Source organism: Apodemus sylvaticus, chromosome X, assembly GCF_947179515.1.
Source record: "Apodemus sylvaticus chromosome X, mApoSyl1.1, whole genome shotgun sequence".
Lineage (NCBI taxonomy): Eukaryota > Metazoa > Chordata > Mammalia > Rodentia > Muridae > Apodemus > Apodemus sylvaticus.
In genome coordinates, this window is record NC_067495.1 from 122,730,666 (window position 1) to 122,747,984 (window position 17,319).

The window sequence follows — 17,319 nt, forward strand, 5'->3', positions numbered from 1 at the left end:
TCCCTGCCTGCCATGCTGCTATGCCATGATGTTCATGGACTTACAGTCTAAAACTGTAAGCAAACTTCTAATTAAATTCTTTTTTTATAAGTTACCTTGTCTTGGTGTCTTTTTACAGCAATTGTAAAGTAGTTAAGCAATCCCAGTTCCAGAACTAGCTTATCTCTTTTTGAGCTGTTGTCCAGTAAGAACATTTTACATTCCCCTGCAAAATTAGTCTATTGCAATTATTCTTTGTTACCTTCCATAATTTGAAAGTATAACCATATTGCAGATGAAGTCATGAGTAGATTATAAAGCAAGGAAATCAAGTGGGTCCTTTCCTTGGAAACTTCATTAAAAGTGGCTAGTGCTAGAAGGTACTTGGTGATTATATTTTGGTATTTAAATATTTTGTACATTTTCTGAAATTATTACTTATTCTGTACAGGCTGGTTTTTTGTGTCAACTTGACACAGGTTGGAGTTATCACAGAGAAAAGAGCTTCAGTTGAGGAAATGCCTCCATGAGATCCAGGTATAAGGCATTTTCTCAATTAGTGATCAAGTGGGGAGGGCCCCTTTTGGGTGATGCCATCCCTGGGCTGGTAGTCTTGGGTTGTATAAGAGAGCAAGCTGAGCAAGCCAGGGGAAGCAAGCCAGTAAGAAACATTCCTCCATGGCCTCTACATCCGCTCCTGCTTCCTGACCTGCTTGAGTTCCAGTCCTGACATCTTTAGTGATGAACAGCTATGTGGAAGTATAAGCTGAATAAACCCTTTCCTCCCCAACTTGCTTCTTGATCGTGATGTTTGTGCAGGAATAGAAATCCTGACTAAGACAGTATTGGAACTTAAAATTTTGCATTTGCTTTGTTTGTTGGCAAATTTATTTTCAATTCAGTACAATTTGTTGAACTCCCAGGAACAAAGCTGCTCAACAATGCTATATCTCCTTATCTATCGATAGACAGTTCCACCAACTAGGGATACTCCATTAAAATATAGTCACTTATGGAGGCTACCAAAATAATATTGACAGAATTATGGTACATTTGTTTCATTTTGATCATTTTGAGATAGAGACTATTTAAATTTTATAGGTATATTTCTACTTGTATATTAGTATATAATTTTCCATGTATATTTTTTGAAACTTGAACCAATAAATTTTATAAATAATTTATTTTATTTATGTTAGTCTATGACTGAAATTTATGGTTTGTTCAATTATCACAAGTAAACTTACAAAATCAGAGTACTTAATAGTGACTAACTTTTTATGTGGACAAATCACATAATCATCACTGAGATCTCAAGGGACCAGCTGTGTTCAGCTGTTCCTCCAATTACAATGTTATTAATGGGACAATAGCTCTAGCTAGTTAGTGTTTTGTGAATGTACATTGCACTCTATGATAATTATAAACTTTGTTGTTAAAGTTTTTCAGTATCTTTAGTTTTCTTTGTAATATCATGTACTTTGTTTTTTAATTGTTAAAACTTTTTAAATTTTGTACTTATGTGTATGAGTGTGTCTGTATGTGCACATGTATGCATGTTCCTGCAGAGGCCATGGCATGGTATAGAGTCTCATGGAGCTGGAAATAAAGGTGGTTTTGAGCTTGCTCAATATGTATGGTGATTAACAAATCCAGTTTCTCTATAAGAGCAATACACATTTTTAACTATTTAGCCTTCTCTCCAGTAATAGTAGTTTATTTTTAATAAATATAATTTTAGGAAACCAATTCACTATATCAAAATTATTTAGTACACAAAATGTGCTAACTTCTAGTGTAATAGGAAAAACAATATGATTTAAGAAAGAACTGATTGATAAAATACCTTTTTGGGGTGTTAATTATGGCTTAGTTTTGGTATGTCTGTAAATTGTGAGCCTTAGTTTCTCCAAACTGTAGTGAAACTAAGTGATTTTGATGGTATTTTGGTATTTAGAATCCCTTAAGAATATTTATCACAAAACCAAAGCAGCATTTTTGAACATTCTTTGCTAATAACATGGTTTGACTTTGGTATAACTCTAGAAAACTTAGGTGTAAATGTTCATAGCTGTTTAGAATTTTTTATGAAAATATCAGGAATATATGTTGGACTGAAAGTATTTTAGGTTAAAAATAGCATAAAAATATAAAGTTTATCCTTTGGAATACTAATAAAATTTATATAAAGTTAAGATTTTTGAAAACACTTCATTCAACAACAACTATATATTCATTCAAGTGTTACCTCTAGCCACAATCTACATTCAAATAACACAGGAAAAGTTATTTTACGCAAAACAAATAACAGGAATACAAGTACTTAGAAATACAAGCATGAAATGCAATGTAGCAAGTGTGTGTCTCTATTTTGTATTGAGAGATAGTTAGGATTTTCTTTTTATGAATGATTTTCTGTATTTCCTAAGCTATGATAAAGATCACACATTTTAACCTGTGTTAATTGGTAAATGTCAGAGTTAAATGCTTTCTGCCCTGCTGTAGTTCCTACCCTGACTTTCTTTGATAATAAAGGTGATATGGAAGTATAAGCAAAATAAATCCATTACCCTCAAAATTAGCTCATGGTATGACTTAATTTGTAATTAAAATTAAATTTTGATGGTAGACTGAAGGAAAAATAATAGATAAATAAAATGGTATGTAAAGAAACTGGTTATGAGGCTCTCTCATTTATTTGTCATAATTTCAGTGCTTTAAATAAGGTTATGAAGATTTAGAATATGAAATATGTGCTTAATAAAGATGTAGGAGAATCAGTCAAGCCTCTATAGTATAGAGTTGTGTAATCAATGGAAACAGGAACTGGGAGAAAAATGATAAAATGGAGAAAGAGAGAAGAATCCTTGGTAGAAATATTGACTTTGTTTGACTTTGATATAACTATAGAAAACTTAGGTACAATTGTTCTTAGCTGTTTAGAGATTTATATGAAAATATCAGGAATATATGTTGGACTGAAAATAGAGATTTGAGATGTGATAGTCTTTCTATACAATGTTAATGTCATAAGAATAGAGACACTGTCATTGAGAAGAATTACAAATACTAAATGAGGAAAAGTAATATATCCTCAAATTTTATTTTCATGTATTTTACAATATAAAAATATTTATTTAGCACATTGGGCTGGAGAACTTGGCTCATCAGTTAAGAGCATTTGTTGCTATTTCAGAGGACACAGGTTCAATATTTGATACCTACATGGAACCTCATAAACATTTATCTGTTGCTCAGGCCCCAGGGTACTCAGTGCCATCTTCTGCTCTTCGTGGGTATTACATAATCATGCTATGCAGACATTACAACAAGAATTGCTTTCTGAAGGCCAGATTCAGCTTGAGGGCTCAATTTATGTGAAGTGTAGTTTACCCTCTGCCTGATTCTGGGAAGAGTCCTCATTCACATAAGTACTACCATGAGACACTGGAACATCTCATGATTCTTAGAGACTGTAATCAGTGAAATAATATTTATTTAATGGTAATTTACAAGATGATGTGCAGAAAACAAGATATTTAAAATGCAGTTTCTGAGCTCTAGGTACTGACTACCTATACTGAGAGAAACAAATACATACATAGGAACAGGGAAAATTAAGATGTCAAGGAGATTCTCAGCACAGTCAACTTGTGGTTAGTTCATAAACTTCTCTTGGCTCATGCTAATTACTGTACCATGTTTAAGAATCAGTGTGCTTCTGGAAACTCATTGCCTAATAACATCACTTCTGAGAAATTCCAGTCCACAGAAGTAGATGACTTTTAGAATTGATTCCCTATTATGTAACTACACTTAAGCCTGGAACATCTGGAACTATAAGGGTCATAAATAAAATAGTTGGGAATGAATAAGAGTTCTACTGATTATATTTGATAATTTAAAAACTCAACATTTATTTCCAATATTATTTAGTTTGAGAACAAATGGTTTATAGATTCATCAAAACAAAAAATGTATAACACCTAGCAAATTGTTTATTGTTCTGCAGCAACTAAAATAGATTACTCTAATGCAAAGTGAGAAGAAATGTTGTAAGGTGTGAAGAGTTCTAAGCTGAATACTAAAATTTTTCCCCACTTACTCCTACTTCTAATTAGTTTTAGGAGTCTACAGATTAAAATATTGTTATATAAATATTAATGTGTATGCCCAAAAGGCTAAAAGTTGACAAAACAATCATTACTGTATTTTAATAAATAGTGAGGAAATGATAGTGAGGACCATATTTAGCTCAGTGGCATGACTCTTGCCTAGCAAGTGCAAATCCCTGTATTCTGTCCATAACATCAGAAACAAAAAATATAAATACCAAAAATATTGATGGAGTAACATCAAATGTATAAAGAAAATCAAGTATGATGAATATTTGATAGGATAGTTGCTGCAGTCTGAAAAAGTGGCTCATGCATTAGTATTATCTGACAAATTTGTGAAATAAGTTCACAAGATTAGCATAACATATATTTTTCCTCTTAGAATATCTTTAGAAAGAATATACATAAACATAACTAAATGGTAGAATTGGAGTAAAGGAATGCAGGTATTTATCCAGTGCCACTTATTTTTGGCACTCTTTTCTATCCATTTACATGTACTAGATCCAATGACAAAAGTAAGATAGACTAGTCTTTCCCAAATCCATGAGATCATTGTACTCAGATGACCAAAAAGGTCATAAAATAAATATCCTACCTCACTTCCCTCCTTAAACTGTAGTTTTCAAAATGACATATTCATGTAATTTATGTTTTGTGTGTCTGACCCAGGTGTTTCATATATTAATCAGTTTTAGAAAATATTGTTAAAGGTCACAAAATCCATATGCAGACCATTTTGGAAATTCTAACTATGGCAATAGCACAGTCAAGGAGTCATCATTTTCTTGTATCTTCTCAGTTTTCTATTCTTCTGCCTCCTCCAAACTGGGAAGACAATATTTTAGGTAATTTTTAATTTGCAAAGAAATTAAAGTTTTATTTCCAAAAGGATTCTTGAGCACATAAATTCTGAGGAAAATTTGAAGGAATCCTGATGCTGGGTATAAATGTCTCTGGATAGATATATGCAAGCTTTGCTGTCTCACAAGGATAAACACTTTTCTGACACATATATTTTCAAAGACCTTAGCTCATGATTCACCTTCCAAGTTGGCTATTGATACTAAGATCTTTGTGGTAGTAAAAAGCTAAATTAAAAGTACCAAGGATGCAATGGCATACAAAATTATCCCTCTAATTTTCTATAATGTGAGAAGATGAATTGAACAGCACCTCTCTGCAATTTTGGCTCTTACATTCTTTCTTCTACCTCTTTTATAATGTTTTAGAGGCTTGTTGCTGTTCCACACTCAGTCTCTTAGTCCTAGTATTTGACTAGTAATGTATTTCTCCATTGACTGCTGTCCTTTGAAAAAAAGAAGCGTCCATCAAGGTTTGGAGCAGGTTAGGTCTATGAGTATTAAAATAAATATTTACAAGACAATTTTAGAGCATCACAATTTAATAAGAGTCAATACCACATTTTACTCCAGGGCTTATGATATCCCTAGCCATGAGCTTTGACTAAGGTCATATACAGTACTAAGCCTGAAGTTCCCTCACACTCAATCAGGAAATGGTAATTTACTGCATAGGTATACTATTGCAGAAGTGGCCATGTCTTTCCTGTCAGGTCCATGTTGCATCATGCAAGATCCAGGACTGGATGAGGTGACTATAGTCTTTTCTATCTCAGTATCCTGCATGGCAACTTCACAAACTATATAACTTAGGTAGCCGAAATGTCATTTCCAAGTCGGATTCAGATTGTTTTTCCATGTCCTGAAGTCAGTGCATTTGATATCTCTAGCAACAGGAACTTTTCATGTAGTCTGGGGCAGGTAATCAAGGGCAAAGGCAATGACTTGTGCTATTTTGAAGGCTTCTGTAACCTTCCTGACCAATAAGTATTACAGAGACACCCAATAGCTTGCATTGTGATTTTTCATTTAATAATCCATGGTTATTTTGAGCAATGTTGACCACATATGTAATGTAATACCATCTGGACTCTTGTTTATACATTTTTATTTTTATAAATTTTGAATTTGCTTAAATACTAGTAGTTTTTCATTGTTTCTCTTTTTAAAATTTTTATTGGATATGTTCTTCATTTACATTTCAAATGTTATACCCTTCACCAATTCTTGCCGCCACCCCACCCCACCCCGCCCAGAAAACCCACAACCCATCTTCCCACTCCCTGCCTCCAAGAAGATGCCCTCTGCCCAACTCACTCCCACCTACCCTCCTCTATTCCCCCATGTTGGGGCATCTATCAACACTTCATAGGACCAAGGACCTCTCCTCTCACTAATGACCCATAAGGCATTCCTCCTACACATTTTTGGCTTGGAACCATGTGTACCCCTTGGTTGATGGCTTAGTCCCTGGGAGCCCTGGAGGGTCTGGTTGGCCAACATCTTCGTTCATCCCATGAGGCTGCAAACCCCTTCAGATGCTCCAGACCTTCCTCCAACTCCTTTGGGGACTCCCATGCTCAGTCCAATGGTTGGTTGCTAGCATCTGCTTCTGTATCTGTAAGGCTCTGGCAAGGGTGCTCTGGAGACAACCATAACAGGCTCCTTTTCACAAGCATTTCTTGTTATCTATAATAGTATCGGAGTTTGGTGACTGTTTATTGGATGAATCTCCAGGTAGGATGGTCTCTGGATGGTCTTTACATCAGTCTCTGCTCCACACTTTGTCTTCATAATTGCTCCTGTGAGTATATTGTTCCCTTTCTCAGAAAAACTGAAGGACTCACACTTTGGTCTACCTTCTTCTTGAGTTCCCTGTGGTCTTTGAATTGTATTTTGTTTATTCTGAGCTTTTGGGCAAACATCCACTTATCAGAAGTGCATACCATGTGTGTTCTTTTATTTTTCCCTTTTTAAAAATTTTTCTATATTCTTTGTTTACATTACAAATGATTTCCCCTTTCCCAGTTCCCCCCTCCCTATATGTCCCATAAGCTTTCTTCTCTCCACCCATTCTCCAATCACTTCCCTCCTTTTTCTCTATCCTGGTACTCCCCTACAATGCTAGATCAAGCCTTTCTGGATCAGGGCCCTCTCCTTGCTTCTTCATGGGAGTCATTTGTTATGCTAATTGTGCCTTGGGTATTCAGACCTTCTGGGATAATTAGTACCCACTTATCAGAGATTGCATTCCATGTGTATTCTTTTGTGGTTGGGTTACCTCACTTAGGATGATACTTTCCAGTTCCAACCATTTGCCTAAAATTTTCATGAATTCATTGTTTTTAATTGCTGAGTAGTATTCCATTGTGTAAATATACCACATTTTCTGTATCCATTGAGGGACATCTGGGTTCTTTCCAGCTTGTGGCTATTATAAATAAGGCCGCTATGAATATAGTGGAGCATGTGTCCTTAATGCATGCCAGGGAATCCTCTGGGTATATACTCAGGAGAGGTATACCAGGGTCCTTTGGAAGTGTCATGACCAGTTTTCTGAGAAACTACCAGACTGATTTCCAGAGTGGTTGTACCATCTTACAATCCAACCACCAGTGGAGGAGTGTTCCTCTTTCTCCACATCCTCGTCAACACCTGCTGTCTCCTGAGTTTTTAACTTTAGCCATTTGACTGGTGTGATGTGAAATCTCATGGTTGTTTTGATTTGCATTTCCCTAATGACTAATGATGTTGAACATTTCTTAAGGTGCTTCTCAGCTATTTGAAGATCTTCAGGTGAAAATTCTTTGTTTAGCTCTGTACCCCCTTTTTAACAGGGTTATTTGGCTTTCTGGAATCTAACTTCTTGAGTTCTTTGTATACATTGGATATTAGCCCTCTTTCGGATGTAGGATTGGTGAAGATATTTTCCCAATTTGTCGTTTGCCATTTTTTCCTTTTGACAGTGTCCTTTGCCTTACAGAAACTTTGTAATCTTATGAGGTCCCATTTGTCAATCTTAGAGCATAAGCTATTGATGTTCTGTTCAGGAACTTTTCCCCTGTGCCCATGTCTGCAAGGATCTTTCCCATTTTCTTTTCTATTGGTTTCAGTGTGTCTGGTTTTATGTGGAGGTCCTTGATCCACGTGGAATTGAGCTTAGTACAAGGAGATAAGAATGGATCAATTCATATTCTTCTCTGTGCTGACCTCCAGTTGAACCAGCAACATTTGTTGAAAAGGCTATTTCTTTCCACTGGATGTTTTCTGCTCCTTTGTCAAAGATCAAGTGACCATAGGTGTGTGGATTCATTTCTGGGTCTTCAATTCTATTCCCTTGGTCCACTTGCCTGTCACTGTGCCAATACCATGCAGTTTTTAACACTATTGCTCTGTAGTATTGCTTGAGGTCTGGGATACTGATTCCCCCAGAAGTTCTTTTACTGTTGAGAATAGTTTTAGCTATCCTGGTTTTTTTGTTATTCCAGATGAATTTGAGAATTCCTTTTTCTTACTTTGTGAAGAACTGAGTTGGGATTTTGATGTGGATTGCATTGAATCTGTATATTGTTTTTGGCAAGATGGACATTTTAACTATATTAACCCTGCCAATCCACAAGCATGGACGTTTTTTTCCATTTTCTGGGGTCTTCTTCGATTTCCTTCTTCAGAGTTCTTGTTGTATATATCTTTCACCTGTTTGCTTAGAGTCACACCAAGATACTTTATTTTGTTTGTGGCTATTGTGAAGGGTGTCATTTCCCTAACTTCTTTCTCATCCTGCTTATCCTTTGCGTATAGGAAGGCAACTGATTTGCTTGAGTTGATTTTATACCAGCCACTTTGCTGACACTTTGTTGTTTGTCAGCTATAGGAGTTCTCTGGTGGAGTTTTTGGGTCGCTTAATTATACTATCATATCATCTGCAAATAGTGATAATTTGTATTCTTCCTTTCCAATTTGTATCCCTTTGACCTCTTTATATTGTCTAATTGCTCTAGTTAGAATTTCAAGTACTATATTGAAAAAATATGGAGAGAGAGGGCAGCCTTGTCTAGTCCCTGATTTTAGTGGGATTGCTTCAAGTTACTCTCCATTGAGTGTAATGTTGGCTACCGGTTTTCTGTATATTGATTTAGCTATGTTTAGGTATGGACCTTGAATTCCTGTTCTTTCCAAGACTTTTAGCATGAAAGAATGCTGAGTTTTGTCAAATGCTTTTTCTGCATCTAATGAGATGATCATATCGTTTTTTTCTTTGAGTTTGTTTATGTAGTGGATTGCAATAATGGATTTCCTTATATTGAACCATCCCAGTATCCCTGGGATGAAGCCTACTTGATCCTGGTGGATGATCGTTTTTATGTGTTCTTGGATTCAGTTGGCAAGACTTTTATTTAGTATTTTTGCATCAATATTCCTAAGGGAAATTGACCTGAAGTTCTCTTTCTTTGTTGGATCTTTGTTTGGTTTTGGTATCAGAATAATTGTGGCTTCATAGAACAAGTTAGGTAGTGTTCCTTCTGTTTCTATTTTGTGGAATAGTTTGAAGAGTATTGGGGTTAGGTCTTCTTTGAAGTTCCGATAGAATTTTTCACTGAAGACATCTGGTCCTGTGCTTTTTTTGGTTGTAGACTTTCTATGACTCCTTTTATTTCTTTAGGGGTTATGGGACTGTTTAGATGATCTATTTGATCCTGATTTAATTTTGGTGTTTGATATCTGTCTAGAAAAATTTCCATTTCCTCCTGATTCTCCAGTTGTGTTGAGTATAGACTTTTGTAGTAAGATCTGATGATTTTTTTGAATTTCCTCAGTTTCTGTTGTTATATCCCCCTTTTCATTTCTAATTTTGTTAATCTGGATACTTTCTCTGTGCACTTTGGTTAGTCTGGCTAAGGGTATATCTATCTTTTTGATTTTCTCAAAGAACCAGTTCCTGTTTTTTTTTTTTTTTTTTTGTAATTCTTTGTATGGTTCTCTTGGTTTCTACTTGATTGATTTCATCCCTGAGTTTGATGAGTTCCTGCCTTCTATTCCTCCTGGGTGAATTAGCTTCTTTTTGTCCCAGGGCTTTCAGGTGTGTCGTTAAGCTGCTAGTGTATGCTCTCTCCATTTTCTTTTTGGAGGCAATCAGGGCTATAAGTTTTCCTCTTAGCACTGCTTTCATTCTGTCCCATAAATTTGGGTATGTTTTGTCTTCATTTTCATTAAATTCTAAAAAGTCTTTAATTTCTTTATTTCTTCCTTGACAAAGGTATCATTGAGTAGAATATTGTTCAGTTTCCATGTGTATGTCGCTTTCTGTTGTTTTTGTTGCTATTGAAGACCTCTTTTACTCCATAATGATCTGATAGGAGATATGGGATTATTTCGATCTTCTTATATTTGTTGAGGTCTGTCTCATGACCAATTATATGATCTATTTTGGATAAGGTACCCTGACACGATGAGAAAAAGGTATATTCTTTTGCTTTAAGAAGAAATGTTCTATATATACATATCTGTTAAATCTAATTGCCCCAATGTTTCAATTAGTTTCCCTGTGTCCCTGTTCAGTTTCCGTTTTCCTGATCAGTCCATTGAGGAAAGGGCAGTGGTGAAGTCACCCACAATTATTGTGTTAGGTGCAATGTGTGCTTTGAGCTTTAATAAAGTTTCTTTTATGAAAGAGGGTGCCCTTGAATTTGGAGCATAGATGTTCAGGATTGAAAATTCTTCTTGTTGTATTTTTCCTTTGACCAGCAAGAGGTGTCCCTCAGTGTCTCTTTTGATGACTTTGGGTTGAAAGTCAATTTTATCTGATATTAGAATGCCTACTCCAGCTTGTTTCCTGAGACCATTTGCTTGTAAAATTGTCTTCCGGCCTTTTACTCTAAGGTAGTGTTTGTCTTTGACCCTGAGGTGTGTTTCCTGTATGCAGTAAAATGTAGGGTCATGTTTAAATATCCAGTCTGTTAGTCTATGTCTTTTTATTGGAGGAATTGAGCCCATTGATGTTAAGAGATATTAAGGAATAGTGATTATTACTTCCTGTCATTTTTGATGTTATTTTTTATGTTTGATTGGATATCTTCTTTTGGGTTTGATGAAAGAAGTTTGCTATCTTGCTTTTTCCAGGGTGAAGTTTCCCTCCTTGTATTGGTGTTTTCCTCCTATTATCCTTTGTAGGGCTGGGTTTTTGGAAAGATATTTGGTAAACTTGGTTTTGTCATGGAATATCTTGATTTCTCCATTTATGGTGATTGAGAGTTTTGCTGGGTATAGTAGTTTTGACTGGCATTTGTGTTCTCTCAGAGTCTGCATGAGATCTGCCCAGGATCTTCTAGCTTTCATAGTCTCTGGTGAGAAGTCTGGTGTGATTCTGATAGGTCTTCCTTTATATGTTACTTGGCCTTTTAATCTTACTGCCTTTAATATTCTTTCTTTATTTAGTACATTTGGGGTTTTGATTATTATGTGATGGGAGGTATTTCTGTTCTGGTCCAGTCTGTTTGGAGTTCTGCAGGCTTCTTGTATACTCATGGGCATCTCTCTCTTTAGGTTAGGGAAGTTTTCTTCCATAATTTTATTGAAGATATTTGCTGGTCCTTTAAGTTGTAAATCTTCACTCTCATCTATGCCTATCATCCTTAGGTTTGGCTTTCTCATTGTGTCATGGATTTCCTGGATATTTTGGGTTACAAGCTTTTTGCATTTTGCATTTTCTTTGACTGTTAAGTCAATGGTTTCTATGGTATCTTCGACATCCGAGATTCTTTCTTCCATCTCTTGTATTCTGTTGTTGATATTTGCATCTATGCTCCCTGATTTCTTCCCAAGGTTTTCTGTCTCCAACGTTGTCTCCCTTTGCAATTTCTTAATCGTTTTTACTTCTGTTTTTAGATACTGGATAGTTTTGCTTAGCTCCTTCACTTGCTTGTTTGTGTTTTCCTGTAATTCTTTAAGAGATTTTTGTGTTTCCTCTTTCATGACCTCAGCCCGTTGACCAAAGTTCTCCTGTATTTCTTTCAGTGACTTTTGCGTTTCCTCCTTATTGGATTCTATCTTTTGATGTGTATTCTCCTGAATTTCTTTCAATGATTTTTGTGTTTCCCTTGGAAGGGTTTCTAATTTTGATCCATTTTCTCCTGAATTTCTTTAAGAGATTAATTTATGTCCTTCAAGTGTTCCTGTAACAGCATCATGACCAGTGATTTTAAATCCAAATCTTGTTTTTCTGGTGTGTTGGGGTATCCAGGACATGCTGTTAATGGAGAATTGGGTTCAGATGCTGCCATATTGCCTTGATTTCTGTTAGTGAAGTTCCTGCATTTGCCTTTTGCCATCTAGTTCTCACTGGTGTTAGTTGGTCTTGTCTATTCAGGACTCGCCAGTGCAAGCTGCCTCTTCCTAGCTGGCCTCTGGGTGTACAGCCGGGTTCCTGCACTTTTTGGAGATGGGGCGCTGTGGCCGAAACTGTTCCAGATCCAGAGGCGGAGACTGGAATGCTCCAGCCAGAGGCCTCTGGAGTGGATCCTCTTCTCTTCAGGGCAGAACCCACCAGTGCAAGCTGCCTCCTCCTAGCTGGTCCCTGGTTGTACAGCTGGCTTCCTGCACTGCTTGGAGATGGGGCGCTGTGCCTGAGGCTGTTCCAGATCCAGAGGTGGAGATTGGAAGGCTCTTGCCAGAGGCCTCCAGACTGGATCCTCCGCCCTGCAGGGCAGGACTCACCAGTGCAAGCTGCCTCTTCCTAGCTGGCCTCTGGATATATAGCAGGCCTCCCATACTTCCTGGAGATGGGGCACTCCTGTGTGTGTTCTTTTGTGATTGTATTACCTCACTTAGGATGACACTTTTTAGTTCCATCCATATGCCTAAGAATTTTATGAATTAGTTGCTCTTAATAGCTGAATACTACGCTACTGTGTAAATAAACCATATTTTCTGTATCCATTTTTCTATTGAAGGACATCTGGTTTCTTTCCAGCTTCTGGCTATTATAAATAAGGCTGCTATGAACATAGTGGAGCAAGTGTCCTTATTATATGTTGGAGCATCTTCTAGGTATATGCCTACAAGTGGTATAGCTGGGTCCTCAGGTCTAATTTTCTGAGAAAACCCCAAACTGATTTCTAGAGTAGTTTTTCCAGCTTGCAAGTCCACCAGCAATGGAGGAGTGTTCTTCTTTCTCCACATCCTTGTCAGCATTTGTTGTCCCTGAGTTTTTCATCTTAGCCATTCTGACTGGTGTGAGGTGGAATCTCAGGGTTGTTTTGATTTGCATTTCCCTACTAATTAGAGATGCTGAACATTTCTTTAGGTGCTTTGAGTTTCCTCAGTTGAGAATTCCCTGTTTAGCTCTCTACTGCATTTTTAATATGGTAATTTAGTTCTCTTGAGTCTAACATCTTGAGTTCTTTGTATATATTGGATATTAAGCCTGTATCAGATGTAGAATTGTAGAGATCTTTTCCCAATCTGTTTGTTGGTTGACATTTTCTCCTATCGACAGTGTCCTTTGCCTTACAGAAGCTTTGCAGCTTTCGATTCTTATTCTGAGAGCATAAGCCATTGGTGCTCTGTTCAGAAAAATTTTCCCTGGGACCATGTGTTCACGGCTCTTCACCACTTTCTCCTCTTTAAGCTTCATTGTATCTTGTTTTATGTGGAGGTCCTTGATCCACTTGGACTTGAACTTTGTACAAGGAGATAAGAATGGGTCAATTTGCATTTTTCTACATGTTGAACTCCACTTGATCCAGCACCATTTGTTAAAAATGCTGTCTTTTTTCCACTGGATGTTTTTCCGCTCCTTTGTCAAATACCAGTGTCCTTAGGTGTTTGATTGTCCTACCTGTCTATATACTCTACAGATTTTATCAGTATTGCTCTGTAGTAGAGCTTGAGGTCAGGGATGGCAATTCCCTCAGCCCACTATTGTTGTGGACAATAATTTTAACTATCCTGGGTTTTTTGTTATTCCAAATGAATAGGCAGATTGCTCCTTCTAGCTCTATGAAGAATTGATTTGGAATTTTAATGGGGATTGCATTGAATCTGTAGATTGCTTTTGGCAAGATGGCCATTTTTACTATATTAATTCTGCCAATGAGAATCGGAGATATTTCCACCTTCTGAGATCTTCAATTTTTTCTTCAGAGGCTTGAATTTTTTGTCATACAGATCTTTTACTTGCTTGGTTAGAGTCACACCAAGGTATGTAATATTATTTGTGACTATTGTGAAGAGTGTCATTCCCCTAATTTCTTTCTCAGCCTGTTTATCCTTTGAGTAGAGGAAGGCTACTGATTTGTCTGAGTTAATTGTATATCCAGCCATGTGCCTGAAGTTGTTTATCTGCTTTAGGAGTTCTCTGGTGGAATTTTTGGGGTCTCTTAAGTATATAATCATATCATCTGCAAATAGTGATATTTTGACTTCTACCGTTCTAATTTGTATGCATTTGACTTCCTTTTGTTGTCTAATTGCTCTGGCTAGGACTTCAAGTACTATATTGAATAGATAGCAAGAGAGTAGACAGCCTTGTCTAGTCCCTGATTTTAGTGGGATTGCTTCAAGTTTCTCTCCATTTAGTTTGATGTTGGCTACAGGACAGCTGTATATTCCTTTCACTATGTTTAGTTATGGGCCTTGAATTCCTGATCTCTCCAAGACTTTTAACATGAAGGGATGCTTAATTTTGTCAAATGCTTTTTCAGCATCTAGTAAAATGATCATGTTTTTTTCTTTGAGTTTGTTTATGAAAATAGATTAAATTGATGGATTTCCATATATTGAACCATCTCTGCATTCCTAGAATGAAGCCTCCTTGATCGTGGTGAATTATCATTTTGGTGTAGTCTTGGATTTGTTTGGCCAGAATTTATTGAGTATTTTGCATCAATGTTCATTTCCTCTTTCCTTGTTTGGTCTTTGTTTAGTTTAGGTATAAGCTTTTTGTGGCTTTATAGAATGAATTGAGTAGTGTTCCTTGTGTTTTTATTTTGTGGAATAGTTTGAATAGTGTTGGTATTACGTCTTCTTTGAAGATCTGATAGAATTCCCCACTAAATCCATCTGGTACTGGGCTTTTATTTTTTGTTGTTATTTTGTTTGTTTTTGTTGGTTGGGAGATTGTTAATGACTGCTTCTATTTCCTCAGGACTTATGGGACTAATCAGATGGTTTATCTGATCCTGTTTTAACATTGGCACCTGTTATGTGTCTAGAAAATTGTCCACATGTTCCAACTTTGTTGAGTATAAGCTCTTGTAGTAGGATCTCATAATTTTTTTTGGATTTCCATTTTCTATTGTTATGTCTCCCTTTTCTTTTATGATTTTATTAACTTGGGTAGTGCCTCTGTGTCTTCAGGTTAGTCTGTCTAAGGGTTTATCTATCTGGTTGATTTTCTCAAAGAACCAGATCCTGGGTTTGTTGATTCTTTGTATTGTTCTTTTTGTTTCTATTTGGTTGATTTGGGCCCTGAGTTTGATTATTTCCTACTCTCTACTCCTCTTGTGTGAATTTGCTTCTTTTTGTACTAGAACTTTCAGGTGTGTTGTGAAGCTGCTAGTGTAAACTCTCTCCATTTTCTTTTTGGAAGCACTTAGAACTATGAATTTTCCTCTAAGTACTGCTTTTGTTGTGTCCCATATGTTTTGGTATGATGTGTCTTCATTTTCATTAAATTATAAAAAGTCTTTAATTTCTTTATTTCTTCCTTGATGAAGTTATCATTGAGTAGAGCATTGTTCAACATCCATGTGTATGTGTGTTTTCCACTATTTTTATTTGAACTTAGACCGTGGTGATCTGATAGGTTGCATGGAATTATTTCAATATCCCTATATCTGTTTAGGCCTGTTTTATGACCAATGATGTGGTCAATTTTGGAAAAAGTACCATGAGGTGCTGAGAAGAAGGTATATTCTTTTCCTTGAGGATGGAATATTCTATAAATAACTGTTAGATCCATTTGGTTAATAACTTCTGTTAGTTTCACTATGTCTCTGTTTAGTTTGTTTCCAAGATTTTTCCATTTCTGAGAGTGCGATGATGAAGTCTCCCACTATTATTGTGTGGGGTGAGTTAAGTGCTTTGAAGGTTAATAGAATTTCTTTTATGAATGTGGGTGCCTTTGCATTTGGAGCATAGATGTTTAGAATTGAGAGTTCATCTTGGTAGATGTTTCTTTTGACCAGTATGAACTGTTCCTTCTTATATATATATTTTTTGACAACTTTTGGTTGAAAGTCAATTTTATCTAAGAATGTCCACTCCTGCTTGTTTCTTGGGTCCATTTGCTTGGAAAACTGTTTTCCAATCTTTGATTCTGAGGTAAGGACTGCCTTTTTCACTGACGTGATTGTTGTATATGCACCAAAATGTTGGATCCTGTTTTTGTATCCAGTCTGTTAGTCTAGGTCTTTTTATTGGGAAATTGAGTCCACTGATGTTAAGAGATATTAAGGAAAAGTGCTTGTTACTTCCTGTTATTTTGGTTATTAAAGGTGGAATTTTGTTTGTGTGGCTATCTTCTTTTGGGTTTGTTGAAGGAAGATTACTTTATTGCTTTTTCTAGGATGTAGTTTTCCACCTTGTATTGGTATTTTCTACCCATTATCTTTTGTAAAGCTGGGTTTGTGGAAAGATATTGTGTAAATTTGGTTTTGTCATGGAATGTCTTGTTTTCTTCGTCTATGGAAATTGAGAATTTTGCTGGGTATAGTAGCCTGGGCTGACATTTATGTTCTCTTAGGGTCTCTATGGATATCTGCCCAGGATCTTCTAGCTTTCATAGTTTCTGGTGAAAAGTCTGGTATAGTTCTGATAGGTCTGCCTTTACATGCTACTTGACCTTTTTCCCTTACTGCTTTTAATATTTTTTCTTTGTTTAGTGCAATGTCTGATGTAATCTAAGGTCCACTAAGCAAGATAGACCCCATAGTCAATATTGTTTAGATGACAAAGAACCAGAAATCAGGTAGCCAAGAGACCTAGGGTTAAAACTGAAACTGTTCTAAAATAATATAACAATAAAATGATTCCTAATGATAAAGTAATGATAAAGCACTCATTTTTTATTATAATTTTTATTTTCTATATTCTATATTTACATCCCAAATGATTTTCCCTTTCCTGGTTCCCCCCTCCCCATAAGTTCCCTAAGCCCTCTTTCCTCTGCCCATTCTCCTATCAACCTGCTCCTACTTCTCTGTCCTGGCACTCCCTTACAATGCTGGAACAAGCCTTTTCAGGATCAGGGACCTCTCTTTCCTTCTTCTCGGGAGTCACTTGATATTTGAATTGTGTCTTGGGTATTTAGAGTTTCTGAGCTAATATCCACTTATCAGTGACTGTATTCCATGTGTGTT